General features: G+C 40.4%; 1 protein-coding gene across 7 annotated transcripts in view; it reads right to left on the reverse strand.

The window, feature by feature from the left end:
• The window catches only part of NFIA (nuclear factor I A), a 401,445-nt gene that overhangs the window by 137,727 nt on the left and 245,287 nt on the right, over positions 1-18,431 (reverse strand). The gene's annotated exons all lie outside the window — the stretch shown is intronic.

Raw genomic sequence — 18,431 nt, forward strand, 5'->3', positions numbered from 1 at the left:
AGATTTTCTTCACAAGTTTCAAGATGGGGTTGAGGCTTCCGCCGGATGGAGCGCCGTGGAAACTGCATGACCCCACTCCCTCCCTCTTGGAAGGAAAAACAGAGCAAGATGTGAGTGAGATGGACTTGACTCCACTGAGAGAAGTCTGAGGTCTTCCACCTATTGATGAACATCCAGCTGCTCTTCCATTTAACACTTTATCATGTTCTACCCTGGAAAATATCTTTTACCTTGCTTATATTTTTACAATGTCAAGGGAGCCAGAACAGGTGAAGGAAGAAAAATACATGCGTGCATGTGGTGTGTCTACTTCTCAGAGAGAATAAAAAAATAATTAAGCCCACAGAAATGTTCCTTAACTTGCCTGTATATTTACTTCCTGTGATCCATTTAGTACACTGTAGCTATAATCTAAAAAAGAGCATCCAAATTCTGCCTTCTTGAAAAGAGTCTTGTAAGGAAACATCACCCGGTGCTGTCTGTATGTATGTTTGGCATGAATGTCAGCTTATTGGCGTGGATTCTGATTCAGTGATACTGTGACAGCCAAAGAGAAAGCCTTATATCTGAGTGTAGAGGTCAAAGTATCCTTGCAATGGGTTGGGTATTCTCAGTGCCTCTAATCTGAAGAACAGGAATAGCCTTGACAAGTAACTAAGAACTCAAAAGGTGTACTTTCAGCAGGCTTTTCTGAGTACCTAGGGGGCCATGTTTTGAGAAGCACTTTATTATCTAACTTAAGCCTCAGAACAATCTTTTCAGGAAAGGTACATTTTCTAGCTGGGGAGAACTAAGCCCTGGAGTGAGGTTAAATCACTTGTCCTGGATCAGAGAAAGGGAAGAAAGAGAGAGAGCCAGGATTAAAATTCAAGGATGTCTGACCTCGAAACCTGTGCTTTTCCTGCTGCAGCACCCTGACTTTCATGTACAGTATTGGCCTTAAACTTGAGATGCTAAAAGGGTATGTAGTATCTCTGTCCCCACAGGGTTTACAACCTAGCAGAATAATAAAATAATACCTGAATATCTAATGCAAGGCTGAATGTGTTAAATCTCATAGGGAAAATGAAAAGAATGTGTTAGGAAAGTTCAAAGGAGTAATAGATCCCACTGGCTGGTGGGATCAGAAAAAGGGTTATACTCCAGGAAGGGTGGGTGCTTAAGCTGAGCCTTCAAGGATGGTTGGGATGTAAAGAGGCCCAGAAGGAGATAGGAGAGGGTTTCTAAGCAAAAGACTACGTACGTTAAGTTTGGAGGTAGGAGGTAAGTGAGTGATCTGTGGAAACCATGACATTTTCTGAGTAGCGGGGTGATAAAATAATTGTTGAATCTGAGTAATGTTAATATAACGACAGCATACAGAATGAGCATAAGGGGACCAAGACTCCGGAGGTGGGGAGGTCAGTTGGTAGGTTGATTCCGGAGTCCTGGTGAAAGGGAATGGAGACCTAAACTACACTGTCAAGGAAGAAAATAGAATTTTCACAATTGGTATCTGTCACCTCTTTCTGGATAGTAAACAGGTATAAAAGACATGTTTCTAATTATACACTATGGAAGGGCATAAACGAGCAAACGATTATACTATTCTAATAAATATAAAATATCAAAAAGATGTATATAACAAAATGTGCTTCTTAGCTAATGATGGTATTACATCCTTTTTGCAAATTAGGGAAATAAGTTGTCGAGAGAGGGTTAAATGATTTGTCAGGTGTCTGTCCAGGATGTCATGCTGGGCTTCTGAAGCTAATGACTAACTTCCTGCTGGTGTGGTGCAGAGATTTATAGCCACTGCCAGTCAAACGTGGGGATGTCAAGGAAGGACTGGACCAACGACAACATTTCCTGTCTGCTCTGTATATTGTGAAGCCTGATTTTGCTCCATGTGTACTTGACCATAGGCTTCATCATTCTTTAATTAACTCATACATAAGATTTTCTACCCAACTAGATTGAGTGCAATTTGAGCTCTGTAAAGATAGACATCCCAGGGCATAGAAAAAGTGCTGGTCAGGGCCTGGGAGAGATTGTTTAGAGTCCAGCTCTGCCAATAACCACCTGCAGAACTTGGTTAAGTCACTTAAACACTTTGGACCTCATAATTCTAATATTCATTATGATAAAAGTGAAAATTCACCACCACTACCACCAGCACCACCCATCACTGCTACAGCTATCACCATCACAACAACAAGGACTAACATTTACTAAGCATCACTTTGGGGCAGACACTGGGCTAAGAGTTTTCAGCACCTCATCCTATTTAATCCCTACAACACCACTAGGAAGGACTGAGGCACAAGGAGGTTTAGTAACTTTCCTAGGTCATGAAGTCAGAGGCCTTATACCAGATGGCCTTTAATCCTACAGATCCCACAGTCTCTTTTATGTTTCCAAACAGCTGATGATCAGTAAATATACTTTGAATTAAGAAGAGTAAATAACTGCCCTCCCTCTCCATTTGTACCCCCTCTCCCAATCTTTAAGCAGTGCAAAATGACACTTAGAAATCTGTAAATACACATAAATAGTGAGAACTGGCTCTCCAAATCTCTTAAGCGGCACTGAGATTACTCCAGCCTGAAGTATTTGTGGACTTTGTTGCACCGAGGAGTTTTCCTCCAAAGGTTAAGGTTGGGCATAGAGTTGCTTGTAGTAATCTCTCATGATCTTATGTATTTCTGCAGTGTCAGTTGTTACTTCTCCTTTTTCATTTCTACTTCTATTGATTTGAGTCCTCTCCCTTTTTTTCTTGAGGCGTCTGGCTAATGGTTTATCAATTTTGTCTATCTTCTCAAAGAACCAGCTTTTAGTTTTATTGATCTTTGCTATCGTTTCCTTCATTTCTTTTTCATTTATTTCTGATCTGATCTTTATGATTTCTTTCCTTCTGCTAACTTTGGGGTTTTCTTGTTCTTCTTTCTCTAATTGCTTTAGGTGCAAGGTTAGGTTGTTTATTCGAAATGTTTCCTGTTTCTTAAGGTAGGATTGTATTGCTATAAACTTCCCTCTTAGAACTACTTTTGCTGCATCCCATAGGTTTTGGCTCATCGTGTCTCCATTGTCATTTGTTTCTAGGTATTTTTTGATTTCCTCTTTGATTTCTTCAGTGATCACTTCGTTATTAAGTAGTGTATTGTTTAGCCTCCATGTGTTTGTACTTTTTACAGATCTTTCTTTTCCTGTAATTGATATCTAGTCTCATAGCGCTGTGGTCAGAAAAGATACTTGATACAATTTCAATTTTCTTAAATTTACCAAGGCTTGACTTGCGACCCAAGATATGATCTATCCTGGAAAATGTTCCATGAGCACTTGAGAAAAATGTGTATTCTGTTGTTTTTGGATGGAATGTCCTATAAATATCAATTAAGTCCATCTTGTTTAATGTATCATTTAAAGCTTGTGTTTCCTTATGTATGGACAACCTGGAGAAATGGACAAATTCTTAGAAATGCACAACCTGCCATGACTGAATCAGGAAGAAGTAGAAAAAATGAACAGACCAATCACAAACACTGAAATTGAAACTGTGATTAAAAATCTTCCAACAAACAAAAGCCCAGGACCACATGGCTTCACAGGCGAAATCTATCAAACATTTAGAGAAGAGCTAACACCTATCCTTCTCAAACTCTTCCAAAATATAGCAGATGGAGGAACACTCAAAAACTCATTCTATGACGCCGCCATCACCCTGATACCAAAACCACACAAAAATGTCACAAAGAAAGAAAACTACAGGCCAATATCACTGATGAACATAGATGCAAAAATCCTCAACAAAATACTAGCAAACAGAATCCAACAGCACATTAAAAGGATCATACACCATGATCAAGTGGGGTTTATTCCAGGAATGCAAGGATTCTTCAATATATGCAAGTCAATCAACGTGATACACCATATTAACAAACTGAAGGAGAAAAACCATATGATCATCTCAATAGATGCAGAGAAAGCTTTCAACAAAATTCAACACCATTTATGATAAAAACCCTGCAGAAAGTAGGCATAGAGGGAACTTTCCTCAACATAATAAAGGCCACATATGACAAACCCACAGCGAACATCGTCCACAATGGTGAAAAACTGAAACCATTTCCACTAAGATCAGGAACAAGACAAGGTTGCCCACTCTCACCACTCTTATTCAACATAGTTTTGGAAGTTTTAGCCACAGAAATCAGAGAAGAAAAGGAAATAAAAGGAATCCAAATCAGAAAAGAAGAAGTAAAGCTGTCACTGTTTGCAGATGACATGATACTATACATAGAGAATCCTAAAGATGCTACCAGAAAACTACCAGAGCTAATCAATGAATTTGGTAAAGTAGCAGGATATAAAATTAATGCACAGAAATCTCTTGCATTCCTATACACTAATGATGAAAAATCTGAAAGTGAAATCAAGAAAATACTCCCATTTACCACTGCAACAAAAAGAATAAAATATCTAGGAATAAACCTACCTAAGGAGACAAAAGACCTGTATGCATAAAATTATAAGACACTGATGAAAGAAATTAAAGATGATACAAATAGATGGAGAGATATACCATGTTCTTGGACTGAAAGAATCAACATCGTGAAAATGACTCTACTACCCAAAGCAATCTACAGATTCAATGCAATCCCTATCAAACTACCACTGGCATTTTTCACAGAACTAGAACAAAAAATTTCACAATTTGTATGGAAACACAAAAGACCCCGAATGGCCAAAGCAATCTTGAGAACGAAAAACGGAGCTTGAGGAATCAGGCTCCCTGACTTCAGACTATACTACAAAGCTACAGTAATCAAGACAGTATGGTACTGGCACAAAAACAGAAAGATCAATGGAACAGATAGAAAGCCCAGAAATAAACCCACGCACATATGGTCACCTTATCTTTGATAAAGGAGGCAGGAATGTACAGTGGAGAAAGGACAGCCTCTTCAATAAGTGGTGCTGGGTAAACTGGACAGGTACATGTAAAAGTATGAGATTAGAACACTCCCTAACACCATACACAAAAATAAGGTCAAAATGGATTAAAGACCTAAATGTAAGGCCAGAAACTATCATACTCTTAGAGGAAAACATAGGCAGAACACTTTATGACATAAATCACAGCAAGATCGTTTTTGACCCACCTCCTAGAGAAATGGAAATAAAAATAAACAAATGGGACCTAATAAAACTTCAAAGCTTTTGCATAGCAAAGGAAACCATAAACAAGACCAAAAGACAACCCTCATAATGGGAGAAAATATTTGCAAATGAAGCAACTGACAAAGGATTAATCTCCAAAATTTACAAGCAGCTCATGCAGCTCAATAACAAAAAACCAAACAACCCAATCCAAAAATGGGCAGAAGACCTAAATAGACATTTCTCCAAAGAAGATATACAGATTGCCAACAAACACAGGAAAGAATGCTCAACATCATTAATCATTAGAGAAATGCAAATGAAAACTACAATGAGATATCATCTCACACCAGTCAGAATGGCCATCATCAAAAAATCTAGAAACAATAAATGCTGGAGAGGGTGTGGAGAAAAGGGAACACTCTTGCACTGCTGGTGGGAATGTGAATTGGTACAGCCACTATGGAGAACAGTATGGAGGTTCCTTAAAAAACTACAAATAGAACTACCATGTGACCCAGCAATCCCACTACTGGGCATATAGCCTGAGAAAACCATAATTCAAAAAGAGTCATGTACTAAATGTTCATTGCAGCTCTATTTACAATAGCCTGGAGATGGAAACAACCTAAGTGCCATCATCGGATGAATGGATAAAGATGTGGCACATATATACAATGGAATATTACTCAGCCATAAAAAGAAATGAAATTGAGTTATTCGTAGTGAGGTGGATGGACTTACAGTCTGTCATACAGAGTGAAGTAAGTCAGAAAGAGAAAGACAAATACCATATGCTAACACATATATATGGAATTTAAGAAAAAAAAATGTCATGAAGAACCTAGGGGTAAGATGGGAATAAAGACACAGATCTACTAGAGAATGGGCTTGAGGATATGGGGAGGGGGAAGGGTAAGCTAGGACAAAGTGAGAGAGTGGCATGGACATATATACACTACCAAACGTAAAATAGATAGTAGTGGGAAGCAGCCGCATAGCACAGGGAGATCAGCTTGGTGGTTTGTGACCACCTAGAGGGGTGGGATAGGGAGGGTGGAAGGGAGGGAGACGCAAGAGGGAAGGGATATGGGAACATATGTATATGTATAACTGATTCACTTTGTTATACAGCAGAAACTAACGCACCATTGTAAAGCAATTATACTCCAATAAAGATGTTAAAAAAAATCAAAAAAACACAAAGGTTAACGTTGGGGAATTGTCTCTTAAGATGTTATTCCTAAGTCATTTATCCTCCTCCCCCCACCCTTCTTTCCTGTCATGAGTAGAACCTAGTCTTTGTGTCATTTCTTAATAAACTGTTTGCTATTAAGGAATCATTACAGTAATGTGGGCTATTGGAAGAAAGGGGTTACTTTAGTAGCCAACCCTCTTAATGACCTGCTCTTCTGTACACATTAGTAGTTGGATAAGGTTGTGGTTATTGAACTTCTGCCATCCACCAGAGACAATCTGCTCGGGCTTGCATTGCTGGAAAGAGAAGATGATGGAAAAAAAAAAAACTCTATCCAAAATTTCAAGCTACTCTGCCTGGGAGACGACAGTGCACTGAGTTCACAACTTGTTCAATGGGAATCAGCGGGGAGCATTAACTGAATGACTAGTGCGGCCGGCCTATGGCTAATGGCACATCTTCTCTGAGAGGCTGCATTCAGTTGAATTCACCAAATATTTCTGGAGCACCTTTAATATGTCAGGCTCTGCTCCAGATGCTTGAGATCCATCAGTGGACAAGATACATAAAAACCCTTGCCCTCGTGGGGTTTACATTTTAAAGATTAACAGTCATAGCTGGTCTTTCCTCAAATTTGCATGGCAACTAAAGAAGATGGAATATTGGCTAATAGGTATCCCCCCAAAAAGAGTATCAGGATTTAGTACTGGATTTCCAACTTGTAAAATAACTATTAAAAAAAAGAAGAGAGAGGTTTATTTCTCTCTGGATTACATACTCTAATGTACTGACTGAGACTTTGGGAACTTGTACTTTAAGACTGGGGGGGAAAACGTCCAACAACAGCACACAGTTCTACGGGCCCAGCACAATTTAGTGTTGTTTTGCATTCTAGCGGCTCAGATCTTGTTAAGAAAGTCCATGTCACTGGCACAAAAGGAGTGAACATGGGAAAATACTTGTTCTTCTTTCTATCAAAGGCACAGTTGTAAACGCACAATGCTATGAAAACTCAAGCAAATCTGGAATCATCGTTAAAGGGAATTAACTTGGAAAGTAATTTGTGGCAAGAAAATTCAACTCCTTTGTTATCTTCCTTTTACCGTAATATGCTTCCTGAACACTGCTTATGAGAGAGGGCTCTTAGAAAGAAAAAAGTAAGTATAGTAAAATTAACTCATTTTATCAATTTGTGCTCTCGGCCAGAGTTTCCTGACTGTGGCTTCGAAGGGCTGTAAAACTGATGAATTTGCATGGAAAAAGAAACCAGTGTAAGTAATTTGTATAAGAGGGAACACGGACATAGACTGCTATAATTCAGACACCCTGCAGATAGCAGACTGCTGCAGTGTGAGCAGTTATGGGTTAGAAAAATGACCACACGGCAGTCAGTCTGACTTGAATGCAAATCAATCATAAAGGTACTTTCTCTGCAGCTTCTACGCCACGGTCTTCAGCAACTCCTTTGCCAAGCAGATTTCTAGTCTGTAAACTGTGTGCTGATCTCCTTTCCCCACTCTTCCATTCTGAAAGCTCTGACCCAATGCAGGCTTGGAGTATGTTTTTCCAGAATGGAACATAAAAGAAAGGCACTGAACCAAAGCAAGGGTTTCCCTCTAGGTGAAAATGAACTTCCCTGCTATTATAAGATTGAAGCAATGTTTCATTATGAAATGTGGCATTAGGTGCCAAAAGCAGCGAACACAGAGCACTGTTTCCACACATTCACGTTTTGAGGACACAGGGTAAGGATTATGCAAATTTGTGGTGGCAAAGAAGGTAAATAGAGGAATTTTTATTTCTAAAACAATAATTTCCTTTTACGAAAATGGGAACCATTCACTGATACCCTCTTCCTCCCCACTATGAGCCATGAAGATGGTTTATCTTTGATAGATAATTACTGTGAGTTCAATTTGTAAATAAAGCGTATTCAGGCACTTTATCGCCATAAAGTCCAGTCCTGGATCTCAGTAAACTTACATATCTACTCTACAAAGGAAAGAACTGTCTCCTACTTATTTCGGTATTCTCAGCACACAGTGAAGGATGCTTCATATACTCACATGCAACAAATGTTTACTGAGTTGAACTAAAATTATATGAGCTTGTTAACGAAAGATGGTGAAGAACTAGTACTTACCGAGTATTTATTAAGAGGCAGGCAATGGGATAGGTGTTTCACCTGAATTATCTCATTTCATCCTTGCATGGGGACATGGAATATGCACTTGTATTCTTCTCATTTAGAAGTGAAAAGGGAGCTATGAGGTTAAGTAACGTGATCAAGATCACACAGCTAAACATGTGACAGAGCAGGGATTTGAATCCAGATATCTCTAGATACCTGCCCAAAGAAACAGAGGGGAAACCCACATTTCTTGTCTCCTTGTCCTTCCTTCACCATTGGTTACCGGGGAGATGAATTCAGTAAGATTTAAATAGAGAAATATTTATCACCTACCACTTAACTGGCAAAACAAATATCTCCTCTTCCTCCTTCCTTCTTTGTTTTTACAGGTCTTTAGAGTGGCAGGCAGTGCTTCACTGGGTGAAGGGCCTGACACCTGGTCCTGCAGAGCAACCCACAGCGGGGTGAGCGATGCTGACAGATCTCTTGCATTAGTGGCTTCTGCCTTTGGGACTGAAATTGATTTTCTGCATTTTAGAGTATCATCTCTTCTTAGCTTTTTGGTTGAGGTCAAATGTGGTACCCGCTTAGTATATGATACAGCTTCAGCCATGGGATTAAGTCTTCTCTGACAGGGAATAGATATGATAGCCTAAGAGGTCTTTTCACCACAATGATCTATAAACCAAGGATGGGCTTCTAAACATAAGCCCCTTAACCAAGAGTGCACTGGGACTATCTGACCATTAGCAATTAGGAAACCAAACTATGTCAACAGAGTCCCATCTCAACAACCTACAAATCCAGCTGTCTGCAATACTTCTCAATATTTTCACCAAGAACTGTTTAATTTTTTCTCTCCTCCATCTCTTGAAAAATTCTGGGTGCTAATATGTCCTCACACCAATCACATACTGGATTAACTCAGTTTCCAGTATTTGACCTAGTATGTGGCTTTTCTGAGTGTGAACCCCCTCAATCTCATCCTAGACATGCCTATAGGGTCATCAGCAACAGTCTTTGTAATCATTAAGAGTTATAGTGAGGGGCTTCCCTGGTGGCGCAGTGGTTGCGAGTCTGCCTGCCGATGCAGGGAACACGGGTTCGTGCCCTGGTCCGGGAAGATCCCACATGCCGCGGAGCGGCTGGGCCCATGAGCCATGGCCGCTGAGCCTGCGCGTCCGGAGCCTGTGCTCCGCAACGGGAGAGGTCGCAGCAGTGAGAGGCCCGCGTACCGCCAAAAAAAAAAAAAAAAAAAGAGTTATAGTGAGGACAATATATTCCAGCCAAAATCTCAATAATATTTGCAGTCTTCTTGTGTCAGGCTTTTGGAAAGCCCCCAAATGCCTTTTAGTTCCCCAATGTTACCTACTGGATATGAATATCTGCTCTTTAACAACTGAGGCTTATGAGTGCATAAATGAAGATTTACTAAAAACCAACTGGCAGTAATGACCTCCAGCATACTGGAATTTTTACATCCATAATGTAAGAGAAAGCAAAATTTTCAAATACTATAGAACCAAATACTTCGAAAAACTCTGATAAAAATAACCATGGTGTGGCTGGCCACTTAAAAAGTTGTTAACGTGTCAATGTTAGACCGAGAATTTTTAAACATCTTGTTATCCATTCTATACCCTGGAAGAGAAATTCCAAGAATAATGCAGAAACATAGGCTTTGGCTGAAAACGTGTGGAATAAGAAGTTTCTGGCTTCCTAAAGCAGATGAATTAGATCTAGTATTGGCATGCTCTTTTTCTATTGGAATTACTAACTCTGAAAGGGTCACTAGAATGGTCCTTGCAATAAATTGATTTTTAGAACATGAATTCTAAAATCAGTCCTTCTTAATTTATACACACACACACACACTCAGCACATATAGACACACACACACATTTTTTTTTTTTTTTTTTTTTGCGGTACACGGGCCTCTCACTGTTGTGGCCTCTTCCGTTGCAGAGCACAGGCTCTGGATGCGCACGCTCAGTGGCCATGGCTGACGGGCCTAGCCGCTCCGCAGCACGTGGGATCTTCCCAGACCGGGGCACGAACCCGTGTCCCCTGCATCAGCAGGCGGACTCCCAACCACTGCGCCACCAGGGAAGCCCCCCCCCCCACATTTTTAATAAATTTGCTGATAGTGTGGTCAACTCAAGGATCTGCTGAGTGAAAGATCGAGGACAGAGGCTTTGTTCAATAATAATCATAGTAGTTACCATTGTTGAGCATCTACTATGTGCTAGACTCTTGACATTTTCTCACTTCATCCTTGAAACACTCCTGAAAGGTGTTTTTTTTTTTTCTTTTTTTAAACATCTTTATTGGAGTATAGTTGCTCTACAATGGTGTGTTAGTTTCTGCTTTATAACAGAGTGAATCAGCCATACATATACACATTATCTCCATATCTCCTCCCTCTTGCGTCTCCCTCCCGCCCTCCCTATCCCATCCCTCTAAGTGGTCACAAAGCACCGAACTGATCTTCCTGTGCTATGGGGCTGCTTCCCACTAGCTATCGATTCTGAAATCGATATTTCCAGCACTCAGACTTAGATCCAGCACACAACTGGTACTTAATAAATCTTTGCTGATTGAATAAATGATGGTTACCTATCAGGAGAACACATCTGAGAGGGGTTAAATGTTGCCAAAAGTCACTTGGTAAGGCCAGATCCCCAAATCTGTTATCCTGGACTATTTTATGATACCATTATGCCATCTTGCATATAGATTTTATAAATTATCCAAAGAAAAAATTACCTAGAAAAGATGAGAAATAGACAAATATATGAAAAGAGATCGTGATAACAAAATAGTATGTACATCAAGGTGTTATGTGTTTTGCTTCTCCCTGAGTCAAACCTTTACAATAAAAATGTTCATAGTCTGGTAAATTTAGTAGGAGCTTCAGCTAAGAAAAGAAAACAAGAGGCCCTCTAAATCTTGCTATGAAAACTCACTGCCAGCTCTAACCAGGAAGCCTGTGGGGGTATGAGTGTAACAGAAAGGACAAGACCTTCATGCACAGCATTGGCTGATGGGTCTGCTGATGTCATAAGCTTGTTCTTATCATAGCTCTAATTTCAGCCGACACGGTGGTCATAACACGGCTGACAGAGCCCACACCAAACACAAGGTATATGCACATTTCAATTTGTAGGTAAGGGTGGGAACACCTTCTACTTTACGTGGCTCTTTCTCTAGTGGGTGAGGAGAGTGGGACAGAAAAAAATATCATGTTTGGCCACACATACTGTGAGCCGGGATTCAGAAGAAAGAGTAGTTGACGAAAATTTCTGCTACTGCCAGTTCATTTCATTTGTTGCCAGCTTTACTGTCCAAATATTCACCCCAAATATGTCAAGAAAATTAAAAGAAAAAAAATGATACAACAAAACATCCTTTTGAAGTAACTCAATTTCAGTATTTATTTTGAAAATTTATTGAATTATAGTAGAGGAAACCCACTAAATTAAGCCAGCCAGACTGGTATTTTTCTTCCTAAGAGTATGGCAATATTTATTATTTTACCTCTCCATGAGGGGTTGATTAAAACTAGAAAATAAAACATTTGCAATGTCATAATATATTCAGAATAAGGTGGCTTAGACAGGCAAATGAAAAAGTATATAGGGCCAATCAGTATTTTCTATTCCACAATGTAACAGATTTTCTTGAAAAACTGCATTCTGGAGATAGGCATTGTGATTTTTTTAAAGGGACTCCTACTCTTTTGTCTGCTGCACACGATACCCTTACTCTGGAAGAGGTGCCATTGACTTCTACAGATAGAAAATGTGTGATGTTCATTTTAAAATTACTAGTAGAGCCTGCTATTGACCATCTAATTATGCCGAGTTCCATTTATAAACATAGCTAACCACTAAGTTTATGGAGACGTTTTGTGCTGCTTTAATAGGATATTGATCGAGAGCATAGTTGGAGTGGACTGCCATTGAATTGTATAATGGCAAACAAGAGGCAAGGTCACAGCCACTGTTCATGCTAGGGCTGCAGTGTATTTTTTATTATAATCTTTTTGTTTCTTCCTTTAATGCTCGAGCCCAAATGGTTTCTTTCGAAAGGAGAGCTTGCGTAAGAATATGACCTTATTTTTAAAAATAATTTCCAGTGCCGTGATCAAAGGTGAACCAACAGGCCACCTATTCAGAAAAGAAAGTTTCAAATCTATTCCACAACAGAGACCTAAAATCTGGCAAATAAACGGCATCCCAAAGGACCGGGACATCCGGAATCCCTTATCCTACACCAGTTTCCTCATGAGTCCTTCTCTGCAGGAACGTTTCGTAATTTTCACGTTTGGGCTTGTCCCTACCAAAGATCTTCGTTTCCTTATTGCACCGTGGAGCCCAGTTAATTCTGCTGTAGTAGCACCATCACGGCAGGTTAGACTATTGACAATAGTTCCTACTAAATGGCTGGTCAGAAAATCCAAGGGTGTGGATATGGGCCCCCAGAGACACACAAAGGACCTAGAGACTTCAGAGAGAATTTTACAAATGAACTGCAATCTGGATCTTCATGACAATTCTCGTGTGAGAATCCAGAAAGAGTGCACATTTCTAAGGCAGAAAACAGCCACTAGGGTGCCACCTCATGCCAGGCTGAGGCATATGCCTTGCTCCATTCACTCCCACTCTCCATTGACAAACAACTCGGGAATCCTGTAGCCACCCAGCAGCCTAGCTTTGTGGCAGAGCCAGGACGATTCAGCTGCTGGATTTTAATAGATTCTGCAGCAATGCAACAGGAACCCAAAATCAGTCTGGGTAACTGAGAGTGGTTTTCACACCCAAAGACTCTAAGGCTGGCCACAGTGTGCTGAGAACCCTGGCTTTTCAAAATTCCAGGGCCATGAAATCATACCCAGCCACGAAGTTTACTTAACCCTTGCAGCCAGCTCGGGTGTACAAACCACTGCTAGAAAATTAGAACCCGTCAGGCCAGAGTCACAATGGCCTGTGTGTATTTGCGGTTTTCCTCTTTCCCAGTGAAGTATTTAAGGTTTCAGAGTCACTCCACCAACTTCAAATAAAAGAGTCAGCACTTTAGAAGGATATGGGCAGAAGTAGTGGATTTTTTCGGGAGGATTTTCTGGGTGCATACCAGGAAGGATATTTGACAGCCTCAAAAGCACACACTTTGAGGAAAACACTGGTGCAAAATAAACAAGAGAGGGTGCTGACAGAGAGCTATCTAAGCAGCATCAATTTAGCCACCAGTAGAGTGGGCTCTCTTTGTAGCAACTTCATGGGAAAGAGACCCATCTGAAAATGCTTCTAGAAGGCTTTGTTTTAAAATGCAGCATCATGTAAGAGCCATTTCAACAGATGGTTCCTGTCTCTTTCCTCACAGTGTTATGCTAAAGCAACTTTAATGATTCTGAACCTCATCGTTAGCACTTATAAACCCCCTCCCCCAGAGCAGAGAAGACTTCTCTCTCTCTCTGGCAACGTGTCTAGTGGTCTGTATGTCGCCCTCCCTCCCCCGGAACAAAGTAATAAATAACTAGAACTACTTTCAGATGGTCCTAGCACATGGAGGAAAAGGTAGGAGGAGAATGAATATACATTTACTTTTATGCTACAGTACTCTCTTTGCTGCTAAGAGAAACAGAACTCTCCTTTCTTGCCTTTCACAGAGTCTGGATGATGCAAAAAATTAAAAGGTAGGCAGGCAGAAGGTAAGGGTAAGAGGGGAATTGGTGGGAGACTGCAGCAGGAGGCCCTGATTCCAACAGCCCCGGGCATCTGAGGAGGATGATTTCATGTCAAGCAACCTTGTCGCCTGACCCTTCACCTCTGAATGTGCAAGGCTAAGCCAGCAGCTTTCTCTTGAGTTTCTCGGCCATGGCCACCCTGTAGTAACACGATTATAATCAACAAACTTAGCACAGTTATTTCAGTGAATCCTCATGAGGAAATACTGAAATAGCATCTCCCTCCTCTATTAAATTTGAAAGGAGGAAAACTAAAAACAGAAACGAACGGGAAACCTCGGGAATGTCAATATTTGTATTAGCAAATTTAAAAACTGAATTCGAAAGATCCAGAAAGAGGGAAAATTTTCAAGCTGAGGCCACCATTAGTGTGAAATTTCTGGGCCACGTATGTGGTCCCAGGTGTGACTGGGGGGACTGGGTGGGGCAGGGATAGACAGGAGGAAGTTAAGAAGAAATGTGCAGCACAGTGGAAGAAATTCTAAGACACTGAGGCCATTAGAAACATCCAGGTGAAAGGCTAAACTATGAGAAAGAGTAAAATGATCACTTGTTGGGGGAGTGGGAAAATGAGTAGTAGGAGCACACGTGATTTGTAAGGAAGTGCGACTATTCTGTATGGTACTGTAATAGTGTAATAATATGATACTGTAATAGCCTATTCTGTATGATACTGTAAAACATTTGTCAAAACACATAGAATGTACAACACAAAGGATGAACCCTAATGTAAACTACAGACTTGAGTTAATAATAATGTATCAATATCAGTTCACCAATTATAATAAATGTACCACACTGACAAAAGATGTTAATCATAGAGGAAACTGGGGAGGAAGCGATATTGAAAGTCTATTCATTAAAAAAAATCAAACCTGAAAACAAATCCAGGAAAAAAATTGTAATTAAGTATTTTACTTGTTTTGGTTTACCTGAAAATCATGTAAACGTTTTGTTCGATGCACATATTAACAATTGAAAAGTTTATCAACTCTCATAAGAAATGATAATTTAATAAAAGCACAGAATCTTTGGATCGTTTAGTTCTATAATGCAGTTATAGGAGAGGTCATGACAAAAATGTCTACAGGCAGCTAGCTGAGTACAGTAGAGTGAAAAGAGCAAGTTTCTTAACTTTGAGCATCACCGACTCCTTCATCTATAAAAAGGGACAATAACAGCAACCATGGGAGGACTGAATGGTGCCTAGCACAGTGCCTGGTACTTGGTGTCTGCTTGATAAATGCTGGCTACTGTAATTTTTCATAGGTTACATTATGCTCCTACCAGGGCTAACGTCATGCATTTAATCAACTTACATGCCAGTTAGCTTATTTCTATCTCAAGGTTACAGAACGCACCCCAGCTCCACTTATCTGGAAAAAGTGTCCACTGCACCTCTAGAATGGATGCTTAGCTCTTCTAATGTGGGGAGGTGGGCAGTGCCATAAGTAATGGTTAAGGATTTTGACTCCATCATACGGTCTGAGTGTTACATCTTTCAGAAAGGTGTGTGGGTGAGGAAACACGAGCTGGGGGACCCTTCCCTCATCAGCCAAGGCAATCTCGAGACACAGACCCTGAACAAACCTGGATTAAAGATCTGCAGGAGGGAGGGGGCTCTGGATGGCAGTTTGGCCAGAAGCCATGGTTGAGCTGACGCAGCCCAGTCCCACTCTTGCCAAACAGTTGCAGTCAGCATGAGGGCATGTGTGAGTGAGTCCTAGAGCAATTACACAGCAGTGTACAGAATCGAAAAGCATTCAAGGGCCGAAGGATGCTCGCTATGCCAGGCATCAGCAACACAGCCCTCTAAACAGGGACAGGAAACAAACCAGGTCCCTCTGTAGATTCAGTGTGTGGTCCAGCCATACCCCCTGGCAATCTCGAAGGAAGGTTGAGAATTCCCTTGGCAACCACGTGTGGTAGACTGAATGGAAATCTAGTCAAGTTTGGAACTGATAAGGCTTGGGATATAAGACCTTAAAGGGACACAGAGACAGTGGAAGAAGGATGAGATTCTGGGGATGGTTCTGAGCAGTGAAGGCCTTCACATGCAAACCCCCAGGCCTCAGGACACTGATGGTAATGAAGACTAAATGTAAGTATTACAGCAGCAAGGGTAGAATTAAAAAGGTCTTGTGCACCAATCTTAAAAGGGTTTTCTTTTCACTCATTAAGACTATGATTAGATCCCAGTAAGGGCTCTGTGAATGAATATATGCCCCAGTAATGTCATGAGGACAGTTATACTCTAATACATATACTCTATATTACTCTTATTATTAAAATTGCAAGAAAAATGTACGATGATGATCACCTTTTAAAGATCTTAAAAAAGTAAAAATATATACATACAAATGCATTTTTATTTGTCTACGGCAAATAACTGGGTCATCGGCTGTGCTAGGGCAGTACGTATCCTCCAAGTTAACAAGGCAATCTTCTCTCCAGCTCGCTGGTTGGTACTCTAAGCACACTTCATCATATGGCAACAACTTCGCCATTCCAAGTCATACCTCGCTGCTCATAATGCTTCATTCTTTAGGGTTCTGACCCCCTACACCAGCACATCCCAGCATTAACCAAGGGTTCCCGACTGTAGAATTCTAACACCCATGGTTACCTGCCTGCTGTTTTCCCTGTCTAGTCTCAGGTTGTAGATTTCTTCAAGTTCCTTTGGGCTAGTCTAAGAGTACAGATTGCACTGCTATACAGACTTAGCTTAACTTTTTACCCACTTGTTTGACTTTGGAAAAATGACTTAACTAGACCCTCGATTTAACTCATTTGTAAAAATGAGAGTAATTTCTTAATCTCACATGTTTATTCCAAGGATTAATTTTATGTAACATACATGAAAGCCTAGCACAGTGCTTGGCGGATAGACTCTCCCTCCACCCTCAGATCCCCTGCCCACACCTTGTATCCCACTTTCTGGATTTTTAAGAAATAAGAACAGACAAGAACCTGAGCCTGTGAGATCGGGATGGCTGGGCTTGCTTGACCTGACATCTTGTCATGAGATTGACTTGCTTACTCGGTCAAGCTTGCAAGACTGCAATACAGTGAATGGAGGGTATGAACTTGAAATAAAAATATTTATTTTTACTCCACCTCATTCCACAAAGAATTTGATGCAGCTTGAAACCAATTTCAACAATGTAAATTTTATCCACCAGTGGTATTTTGAAGTTGAAGGGGGATAAAAAATAAAATTTTAGGGCTTCCCTGGTGGCGCAGTGGTTGGGAGTCCGCCTGCCGATGCAGGGGACACGGGTTCGTGCCCCGGTCCGGGAAGATCCCACATGCCGTGGAGTGCCTGGGCCTGTGAGCCATGGCCACTGAGCCTGCGTGTCTGGAGCCTGTGCTCCGCAACGGGAGAGGCCACAACAGTGACAGGCCCACATACCGCAAAAAAAATAAATAAATAAATAAAAATAAAATTTTAATATTTAGTATAATTTTCCTTGGTATTGGGACCTAGAACACCATAGTCATTGTAGATACACTTTTTTAATGTTAGCCAGAAACTTTTATTTTAATCCATTAAGCACAATAGGCACAATGCCTAAGGCCTATGATCTTTTCAAGGCCTGCAAAGTTGTTTGAAGTGTGATGAAAATTATTATTATTAGTTTTTTGAAGTATAATTGATGTATGACATTATGTTAGTTTCAGGGGTAATATAGGTAGGGTTTTAAATAAAAACAAAGATGTTTTTGTGGGTAATATAGGTAGGGTTTTAAATAAAAACAAAGATGTTTTTGTGGGTAATATAGGTATGGTTTTAAATAAAAACAAAGAGTGTGTGTGTGGGGGGGTGTGTGTGTTTACATGGGGTGGAGGGAGGGAGCGGGAGAATCCTATACTTTCTCCTTGGACTGTCTGGATTATGTCATAGCAAAAATACAATCAATGACCCTTTGATCAATGGAACAGGGTGGTGACAGGTACTCTTAATTCACTGTTGTTGGTGATTATTGACAAGCTGGTAATGATCATGCTGCACGGTGTCACTCATGCTAAGGGCATTAGCATTCTTTAAAGGTCAAAAACAAATTCTTTTAAAACTCAGAATTTCTTAGAAATCCAGGAAGCCTCAATTTTTTTAAAACAGGTTCACACTGTAGACTAGGGACTATGTGAGACACTCAGGATTTCAGTTCTTTCCCTGTGTCTCACATTAAAATGATATTAATTTTTCCTGACTTAAA

Source organism: Tursiops truncatus, chromosome 1, assembly GCF_011762595.2.
Source record: "Tursiops truncatus isolate mTurTru1 chromosome 1, mTurTru1.mat.Y, whole genome shotgun sequence".
Lineage (NCBI taxonomy): Eukaryota > Metazoa > Chordata > Mammalia > Artiodactyla > Delphinidae > Tursiops > Tursiops truncatus.